Raw genomic sequence first — 9,783 nt, forward strand, 5'->3', positions numbered from 1 at the left:
CCATGGCTTTTCTGCAGTTCACTGCATGAGGAGGTGGTTTGTCTTATTTTCTTTCTGCTTTTCCTATCCCCTTTCCTTGGCTATTCCCTGCTGTTTCAGATGCACAGACCTTCAGCACAGCCACGTCCTGAGGGCTCTCCCTGCTTTCAGCATTGGGAAGTGATTTTCTGTGCTCTGTTTTTGTGCTCCACTGTCCCTCCCCTGTGTCTCAGTAGGAAAATGGCCTGGAAGCAAAAGCCAAGACTGAAAGTGGAAAGTTGAAATGCGAAACTGAGAAATGATAAATAGAAAATAAAGGAGGAAAAAGCAGCTCTCTACCAGCCTGGCTCCAGTAATTGCTGTGGGAGCTCCTGGCCAGAGAAGGAGCTGGAGGAAAAGCAAACCCTCTTGGCCAGTGAGGGCGGATGGTGTGGAGCATGCTGAGTGCTGCTGGGGTGATGGGAGCAGCTTTAAGCCAAGTTCAGGTTTAGCATCACGAGATGTTAATGTGCTTCCCTAATCTAAGCTCAAAGACACATACAGTAAAGGGCGTTTGGAAGTGAGAACAGGGAGAACGATTTACGTTTTTTCTGCATTCTGCTCTGCCAACAAAGCTGCCCTTGTTGATCCTGATGGAGCAAGGTGGGAAGCAACAAGCTCCTGCAGCAGGAAACAAGGTCCCCCTGCTCCTGCCTCCTATTGCTCTGGAAAGAGCAGAGCAGAAGATGGGGAAAGCCACTGTCAGTCCCCTCCGGAGCATCCCCGTTGGCTGTGCAAAATGACAGCAGCAGGCGCGTGACTGGGGATCAGAATAGGCACCGCTCATGTAAACGCCACATAAATATTGAGCGACAGTAGTTTGGAAGAGAAACTTCTTTGCGATCTTTGCGCAGAATTAGGGGTTTTCAATCACAGCAGCTCCAGAAGAAAAGAAACAGTGGCTGCTGATGTGAAATCAGTCTGCGGCTCCTGCAGCCACCCACTGCAGAGCACACGGGACAAAGGAACAGCGTGAGGTAGGAAAAAACCCTGCGAGTGTTTGCTGTAGAGAAAGCGGCTGGAGGAATGAGCCCAGGCGAAGGCGTGGGATGGATGTTTCACTCCAGAGCTTCAATCCATTTATATAATCACAGTTGTTATCATAGTAAATGTAAATAACTGAATGAGTTCAAATTTAGTATTTGACAACACTGGCTCTTTGTGAGTACGCACTGGATTCTTGTGGAAAGCCTTTATTCCATCAGACAATCTGACAACATTTTAAGCAATCCCTTGGGCATTTAGCTAGGCCCATATTTTGTGATTTTTCTCACTCCTGGAAATGAGGGCTGCAGCCTCCAAAGCATAAAAGCCTCCTACAAGTTCATGTGTTAAGAAATTGCTTGAATCAGAAACCGTGGCATTTTGGCAGCTTGCCTCTTGCTGCATCGCTGTAGCCTGTAACAATAGCAATCGTGTTACGCTGGAAATACAAAAAAGCTGTTTTGCACCTTGTCAGCCCAAGGCAACAAATACCCAGGCTAACCCTAATTTATTCTTTATAGGATGTGGCTGCCCTCGGTGGCATCTCAGACAGGCAGGAGAGCCATGACCCACCTTGCTCAGCCGAGGACAAATCCTTCCCGCTTAGTGCCGGCGATGGGCACCAGGCGATGCGATAGGGTTACTAGTGGAGGTTTCTCTCGGTCTGAGCCCCATGGGGACTCGAGTGTCCATCCAGTGCTCTGCTGGGATGGCGCTTGCTCCCTTCGCTGGAGCAAAATGTCCATCCCACCACAGCCTCCAGGCTCTCAGTGGTGGAAAAATGCCACTTTGTCAGGCGAGATGGGGTTGGAAGGGGATTTTCAAAGGTCTGGATATAACCAGTGTTCAAAAATAGATCAGAACAAGCCTTTCCACCCAGAAAGGAAGAAGCAGTGAAAAGCTGGTTCAGAATAGCATCCTCTGTACAGTCCCACTCGCACACACGTTTTAATGAGACCAGTGCTGATCTCAACAGACAAATGACCCCAGTTCACTCACAGCTCTGTGCTATTGATTCTGTAGCTCCTCCTAATGAGGAAATGATTATCTTTGTTAGGGAATGTGGAATCTGGCAGGTGCGCAGTGTTAAATAATGGAGAAACGTCTTTACTTGTACCAGGGATGAGTGTGGCCCTCAGATGGACTCCATGAGGACGCATCCTTTCTGCTGCTGATGCGAGCAGGAAGACAGAGATGCTGATGCCACAGGGCGTTTCGGTTTAGGCTGCCAGTGGGGCTCTTGTTTTCACAGGCGCCACTGTGGAGCCTTCCTTGAGCCTGCTCTCGAAGCGGGGCAAGGCACCCGCTGCTCCAGCCTGTGCCTGTCCCTGTTCCTGCGGCTTTCGGCACCGTGCCCCTTTCCGGAGGACTGGCCTGAGCCCCACGTAGATCCTGCATCTCTTAAATCACCGGGAGTGCTGTCTCGATTCCTTCCTCCTCATATGAGTCACTTCCTAATGCGGAGTTTTATCATACTTCATTAGTGCGGTTGATGCAATAAAATGAATCTCAGTAAGAAGGTGTTATGACCCAAATAAGGGGAATTAGGGGATTGTAATGAAAGGTAATGCTAATTTAAAAAAAAACCAACCCAAACAATTCTCCCCACCTCGAGTTCTCAGGTTCATTTTTACCTTGACTTGGGCAGGGGGAAGAGCCAATGTTCTGCAAAATCCCTTCTAGATCCTGTCTGGAGCTTGGTGCAGCCAAACACCTTCTGTTCACTGAGCCCAGGGGCTCCTGCTCAGGCTGGTTGTGGTGGTGGGTTCTCCCGGCAGGGATTCATTGCATCTGGCTGTGGCTGCCCAGGCTCAGCTGGGGCTCGCGGGCAGCCCCGTGCCGAGCCCTGAGGACTCTGTGCGTGTTGGTGCTGCTCTGGCATCAGGATCCATTGTCTGGAACAAGGCAGGAGGTGACTGAATGCCCATCACGTTTGGCTTTATTAGGAATGGAACCAGGTGGTGATTCAGGTTACGTTACTTACTGAGTCGAATAGGAGAGCGCAAAGTAAAACAGAGGACAAGTGCGTGTTCTCGGCTGGCGAGAGCTACAGCAAAGCAACTTGTAGAGGAGACCAAAATCATCACCGAGCTAATAGCCTAGAGAACAGAGCTCAAAGGCAAGATGACATACTCTTTTCTAGCGATTTTACTCAGTGGGCAGCGAAGCACAGTTGATAAGCAGGGCAGTATAAATCAGCCAAGCCTGTGCCACAGCCCAGCAAGCTCTGGTGTGGCCTGGAAAGCTCCTTAAACCGAGATGTTAAATCATTTGCATGAGAAAAGCAAACAAGCCCTGCTCTACCCTGGGAACCAGCCCTTTGGTAAAACTCAGCTTTATTTGAAACAGTTGTCCTGAATATTACGTCCGTGGCCACTTGACAGTAAGAGCCTACGTGCTCTGAGAACAGGCAGGCAAAATCACAGCCCTGCTGCTCTGGTGACCAAAGGCCTGAGTGTTTCCTTCTCCAAGTGCCCTGGCTTCAGCCTTTGCCCACCACTTGGGTGAGATCCGCTGATGTTTCCTAGGAGTGACTGCAGAAGGATTGTCCAGGCACACTCCTGCTCAACAGAGAGATGCTGCCCCATCCCGGCACAAAGCCACTGCTGGTCCCCAGGGAACAGCAACAAGTATTTTGCCCCTGTACAGTGCTTTTCTTTTGAAAGATGCTGGTGAGTGAAGATGTCCTAGCCCAGACTTGGAGAACAGAGCCACTCCCACCATTGAAACCACAGTCAGCAATAACTCAGGTTGCTCAGGGAGGTGGTGGAGTCTCCATCCTTAGAGATATTTGATGCCCTCTGGGCAGCTGGCTGCAGGTGGCCCTGCCCGAGCAGGGGTTGGACAGAAGGGTCCAGGGGTCCCTTCCAATCTCAACAACCCTGTGGCCCAGCAGAGCTGGGACTGGGTTGAGAAAGCCATCCTTCTTCTTCTAGTTCTTTTAGCAGGACAGTGCTAATAAAATACTGCTTGATCCAAAGATGTTGGCCACTCGTCTTTCACGCTTGACTTTGGCTGCAGGAGCTGCCCAGGTCGGTTTTGGTTGGCGCTTGGAGAAGGGCAGTGGTGTAATCAAATGCAGTGTGGTGGGTGCGGCAGAAGTGAAGCAATAACAGCATCAGGCGCTGAGCCTTTCTTTCTGGGACTGGTCTGTAAAGCCTCCAGAGCTTGGACTGGGCTGGGTTTTGGCAGAACGGAGTTGGGTCCCTGGTGTGGGGAGGGAGCAGCCCTGCTCCTCCCCTGCCTGGCACTGACGGTGCCGCCGCCGCTGCTTCCCAGGGCTCGGCGGGTGTGGGTCGGTGACAGCCAGTGGCAGGAAAGGCACCAGCTGGTGATTATTCATCCCTGTGGCACCGTGCTCAGCTTGGGAATAGGATGCTATGCAGAAAGGCTGCTCCTCCTGCTAATTAAAAATACTGTGTGCACTCTTCTGCAGCAGGGATGCTTTCCGAGAGCCAGCTGCATCTTCCTAGCTCCAGGTCAGATGTTTGTGTGCTCACGCTGGTTCAACTGGGCAGAAATGCCCCTCTGAGAGATGCAGAGTGCAGACATAAAGCCAGGACGAGCCTTCCCAGGGCAGACACCAGTCAGGGTGGGAGCTGCCTGGGCAGATGCCCCCCTGGCTTTGGGACCCAGGTTTCCGCTCACCATCCCTCTCCAGCTCTAATCCCAGCAACAGCGACGTCTGGTAGAGTCCTGTTGACTTTCACCCTCATAATTAGTTCTATGTAATTTAGTATTCGTGTTGTAGTGCTAATCTAAGGATATAGGCTAATTAAAGTTTATAGTGCAATGTACTCCTTTCTTATTAGAGTATCCAATAGAGTTAGGAAATGGTCAAACTTTAGGAAACACGGATCCTTCTTTGGGTCTGAAATTGAAACAACAAACTTCAAACAGACTGGAAAAAAATTCCAGCTTCACTTTAGCATAATTATGACAATAAATTAGACAGTTTGGAGGAAAAAGGTAGTAAGCGCTGGTAAAATTAAGTATTATAAACCTCTTGCATTGTTTCAAATTTGGGAGCTTTAAATAGCATTTACCATCATCTAATGTCACAGTATTTAAATAAACGTGTTGTTTTGCATTCGACAAAAAGCTGGGAGCTGTTCTTTGCCAGAGGTGAACTGCAGACATTGTGGTTTGTGTTCAGGGGGTTTTGTCTCTCTGTTGCCAGTCAGCATCGTGCGTTTTGTGTGTGAGAATGCCCGACCCGGTGATTTCTGTTCTGAGAACAGGCTACTTGTGTTTGTACCATTTCTAAAGTGAGCACAACCGTGGATGTGTATTTCAAAAGGAATGGTAGAAATAAATAATTTCAAATCTATGCTCTGTGTTTGGGGTTTTTTGAGTATTTATTTCAGTTGCACCTTTTTTCTGCCAGTTGAATGTTACTCGCTGGGAGATGCTCTGGGTGGTGGGATGCCCGTGTGGTCCACCCTGACTCCTCACAACCACCACGCTCTCCCAGCTATGCTTTACCTGCACTCGGCCACGGCTGCAGCCTCGGCTTCTCCATGGGGAGCAGGAGCCGTGGCTCCCATCTGCTGGTTGACCCCGTGTGGGGCTCGGCAATGCCGTGGCACAGCGGCGTGCCGGGAGCTGGCAGCGATGCAGGTGGCTCAGTGAGTCACCGTCTGGCAAGGGCAGAGCCCGCGGTGGCTTTCCACCAGGAGGAGAGGTGGAAAAACAGGGCTGGGAATAATGAGGGGAGCGCAGGAAACAATCCATCGCTCGCCCAGCACCGAGGGCACTGTGGCAAATGCACAGAGCGAGTGAGCTGTCTGCCAGACCCTACCTCGCCTCTGCCTCTGTGCATTCGTGGTGTGCCATGAAGGAAGATTTGAAACGCAAACCAACGACTCTGACCCATTTCTCATTGCACAGCAACACCAGGCTGGGTGTCCCAGGAGGCGCATTTGGAAAGGCCTCAGAGGCGTTTAGCAGCACTTTCTCTTGGAAGTTGATCTACAGAGCAGCTCCAGAGCTGTTCCGCTCTTGGCAGGCTCCAATAGATGTGTTTTACATAGCCAGCTGCTGTGTTATTTTAATATAAAGCACAAGTATTCTATTTAATTAAAGAAGCAGTTAAAGAATATATACAGCTAGCAGAGGGATGCTCTGTGGCTCTTCCACACCTTAACAGGTCTCCAGGGCGTTGCTCTCCAAGCAATTCACAGGTGGTTTTGGTGCTGGCTGAGCTGTGCGAGCTCATGGCAGAGCAGGAGCACCAGCAGCACCCTTGGGGCTGGAGCTGGTCCCTGACAGGAGGCCCTCTCCCTGGCACAGCATCTGCAGGGCACTAGGCACGGGCATCGCCGGCTCGTGGGCACCCACGTGCAGTCCTGCCCAGTGGCAGATGGACCAGCAGCTGCAGCTGAGCTGGGCACGGGGATGTTGGGCAGCTCCAGCACCATCAGGATTCAGGAAGCTGGTGATTTATGATAGAAGTGAAGGGGATCTGTCTGAAGCACCTTGGCAACTGCTCTGCACCACTTCAGCAACTCTGCTTTATCACCCAGTCAGGAGCCAAGTTGCCATTACAATTATTGACATAAATATTAACGGTCTACAGAGAAACAGAACATCAAGAGCCTTTCAGCAGGAGAGTACAGGATCTCAGCAGAGGAGAGGGGAGAGGCGAGGCTGTAGGTAGGGCTATAAAGAGCGAGAACCTGTGCACGGTCAGGTGTGCAAAGAGAGGAAAGCATCATAGTTAGGTGAGTTAATTTGAAAGAGCCACGGAGCAAAAAGGCAAGGGTTTAGAACAAAAAAACCCTGGGGAGCAGGAAGGGTTCTGTACGCTTCCAGCACAAAGGCCAGAGCTGCCGCAGGGTGGGCATCTAACGCCTTTGCCGAGCGGAGCAGGCACTGAGCCCTGTGTTCTGCTGAGAGGTAGAGGCACACCCAGGTCAGCCAGGCTTCTTCACATCGAAACCACTTTACTGAAATTCTGGCGAGGGCAGAAGAGGGAGGCTGCATTCCCACAGGAGCCAAGGCTGCTCGGCAGCTCTCTGAGCTCTGGCATGCCGTGGGCTTGGGGTCCCTTGCTGGTGCTCTGTGAACCCACTGTCTGGCATCAAGTCACAGTCTCCTCCTGCTCCCCACATGCCTGGGGCTGTACCAGGGTGAAACACCAGCCAGATCTCTGCCCCGAGCTCCTCCCCAGCCAGCCTGGCACCCCTGGGACCATCGCTTGAAAGAAATGGGTGGCTGGATGGAAGAAAGACAGGTGATTTCAGCATCTGCTTTTCTGCGGTCACCTTAAGCTCCGAGGGGGCTGGTGAGGCTGCTGGCAGCCGTCAGGCGGTGCTGCCTGTGGATGGAGAAGATGTTGAGCTCCCCGAGGCAGCAGCTGGTGACCGCTGAGCCTGTGCATCACATGCCTCGCTGTGCACCTTGCTGTGCACCTCTCCCTGTGCCTCTCCACGCACCATCTCAGGTGCATCAGCTCCCATCATGTTTATTTTCAGTGCTTTTTGACCACCCGCAATTGTTGCTGCTGGGACTGTGCAGTGGGAATTCCATTTTCCAAGGTGTATTTTCACACCTTCACACTGTTTGTGCTGGTGCCAGGCCAAGTGTGATGGATCTCAGCTCCCATGCACGGCACTTGTTTTCAGAAACAGCTTTGACACAGCAGCCAAAGAGCTGGCACAGAGAAAGACCCAACACTTATTAAGTCATTCAGCATGTTTGGAAAGATTTATCCCCATGGCAGAGTGCAGATGATGCAGCTCTGTTCACTAATGAGCCCCCTACCCCCGCATGGCATTTCTGTGGGCTGGATGTGCTGTTATTTCTGATGCTGTATCAGACAGTCGGTCTTGCCATTAAATACCTCCGGGCTCATCTACCCTCCAACGCTGCCTCGTTTTTCTTGGCCAGGTAATTCCTCCTGCAGTTTCATTTGGGCACTGCGTGGTTTTTCACTTGCTGTCTTCAGTTTCTCGTTCCCTCGTAGGGCAGCCAGGTCTGCAGCCTCAGACACTGGGAATTCAGCATTCACGGTCCATGAAACTTTGGGGCAGGCCAGCAGCAGGCAGAGTGGCGATGAGGGGACTGGCTGTGGGGAAGGCTTTTTGCCTGATCCACTGCAGAGCCGTTTAACTCATCGCAGTCCTGCAGGCTGGCAGATCTGTGCCTCTGCAATGTCTACGCAGTGTGTTCTTGGCTCCTGCAAAACCATTTACTAATCAGTAAAGCAGAAATTGTGCTTTTCTGTGTCCTACACATTAACTTGAGTGACTTCTGTAAGGAAAATATTGGCCATAGAATGAATCCATCCAGAGCACAAAATGTGCTGGGTTTCACTTGCTGGGTTTCTGTTTATTCATGCCTCGACCAAAAATAGCAGACTTTGTGGATATTTAGTGGTTTCCTCCCCATCAGCTCCCAACACTGCTGTTCCTGGCTGTCTAGCAGAGCCTGTCTGATCTGCAGAGCAGTTTCTGCTACCCTGGCAGCTCTGCCTGGTTTGCATTTGTACAGGGATGACTGCGCGTTGCTCACAAGCAAAGCCACATTTCTGATTGTCGGGAGGACCCTGGCAAGTGATTGCTCACAACTTTGAGCTCAGCTGGCCTCTCATCAGCCAGGATCGTTCCCACCTGTGCTGAACATGCCCATAAAGCTGCTGGGCAGGTACCCAGCTCCTAGGGCTGTTGGGGTTCTGACTGCTGGAGGGGAGTCTGGTGGTGCTGCTGTAGGTAATGCAGAGCTGTTTGGGAGCATATAGGGATTTGGAGATGGGCTGCACATGTGGTCTGGGCCCCAGAACATCCAGAGCTCTGGCTGGGCTCTTCTGCTGGGAGGATAAATCCATCTCTGGGGCTGCAGGGAGCAACTGGTGCAGAAAATGGGCTCTGTGTGGCTGGTAGGGTTACCTGGACCATGCAGAGAGGAGAACCAGAGCCTGGGATGGGAGGAGGGATGAGAGCCTCTGCTTAGAGCAGTTGAGCATGGGGAACCCTAAAGATGTGGCCTTGGAGGCTCCTTCCAACCTACAGCTCCAGGGTGTAGAGCCCTAGGAAGAGCAGGTGACCAGCAAGCTCTGCCTCCATAGCTGAGTTTGTGCAGAGCATTCCCTCAAGAGGAACCAGTGGCTGCAGAACCCACTCCAGGGGTGGGAACCCCCACCCACCTGTGTGCCCTGTCTCATGGCTTGCCAGGAGCTCAGCCCTGGGAGGTGGCAGAGGGACTATCTTGCCCAGCCCTGTGATGGCCCCTGGCTGCTCCCTCTTCTGGTCCCCAGTGATGGTGCTCACCCCAGGACTCTGGGTGAGGATGATGGGCAAGAGGAGCCAGGCAGAGCTTTTGATCTGCTAGGGAACCAAGGTAGACTGTTTTCTTACAAGCATATTCATTAGCGTTGGCAGACCTCGCTGCAGGACCCCCGTGGGGCGGTGGCCCAGGTCCAGGTCGCAGGACTGCATCTCCTAGGATGGATAAACCATCTCTGTCAGCTCTGGCTGTCGAGCTGCCAGCGGCAGCCTTGGCGCTGAGCTAAACAAGCCAGCGTTGCTGTTTCAGGGCTTCATTAATAAGCCAGCAGTACATAACTTCATTGCGAGACCTGCAATCATTCTGCACTCTACAAGTCGAGCTGTAAATAGCTCCTTGAGTGGTGGCTCCCAGGTCTGTGTATTAAATTCCAGGTGCTGCAGCCAAATGCTTTTAGGGCTGGAGGCCCTGGACCTCGGCAGCCGGGGCTGTGCGGTGGCTCAGCATGTGCCTTAGCAGAATGCGCTGATGGAGATGAAGAGGGGATCGTCAGCA

The sequence above is a fragment of the Phaenicophaeus curvirostris genome, chromosome 27 (assembly GCF_032191515.1).
Source record: "Phaenicophaeus curvirostris isolate KB17595 chromosome 27, BPBGC_Pcur_1.0, whole genome shotgun sequence".
Classification (NCBI taxonomy): Eukaryota; Metazoa; Chordata; class Aves; order Cuculiformes; family Cuculidae; genus Phaenicophaeus; species Phaenicophaeus curvirostris.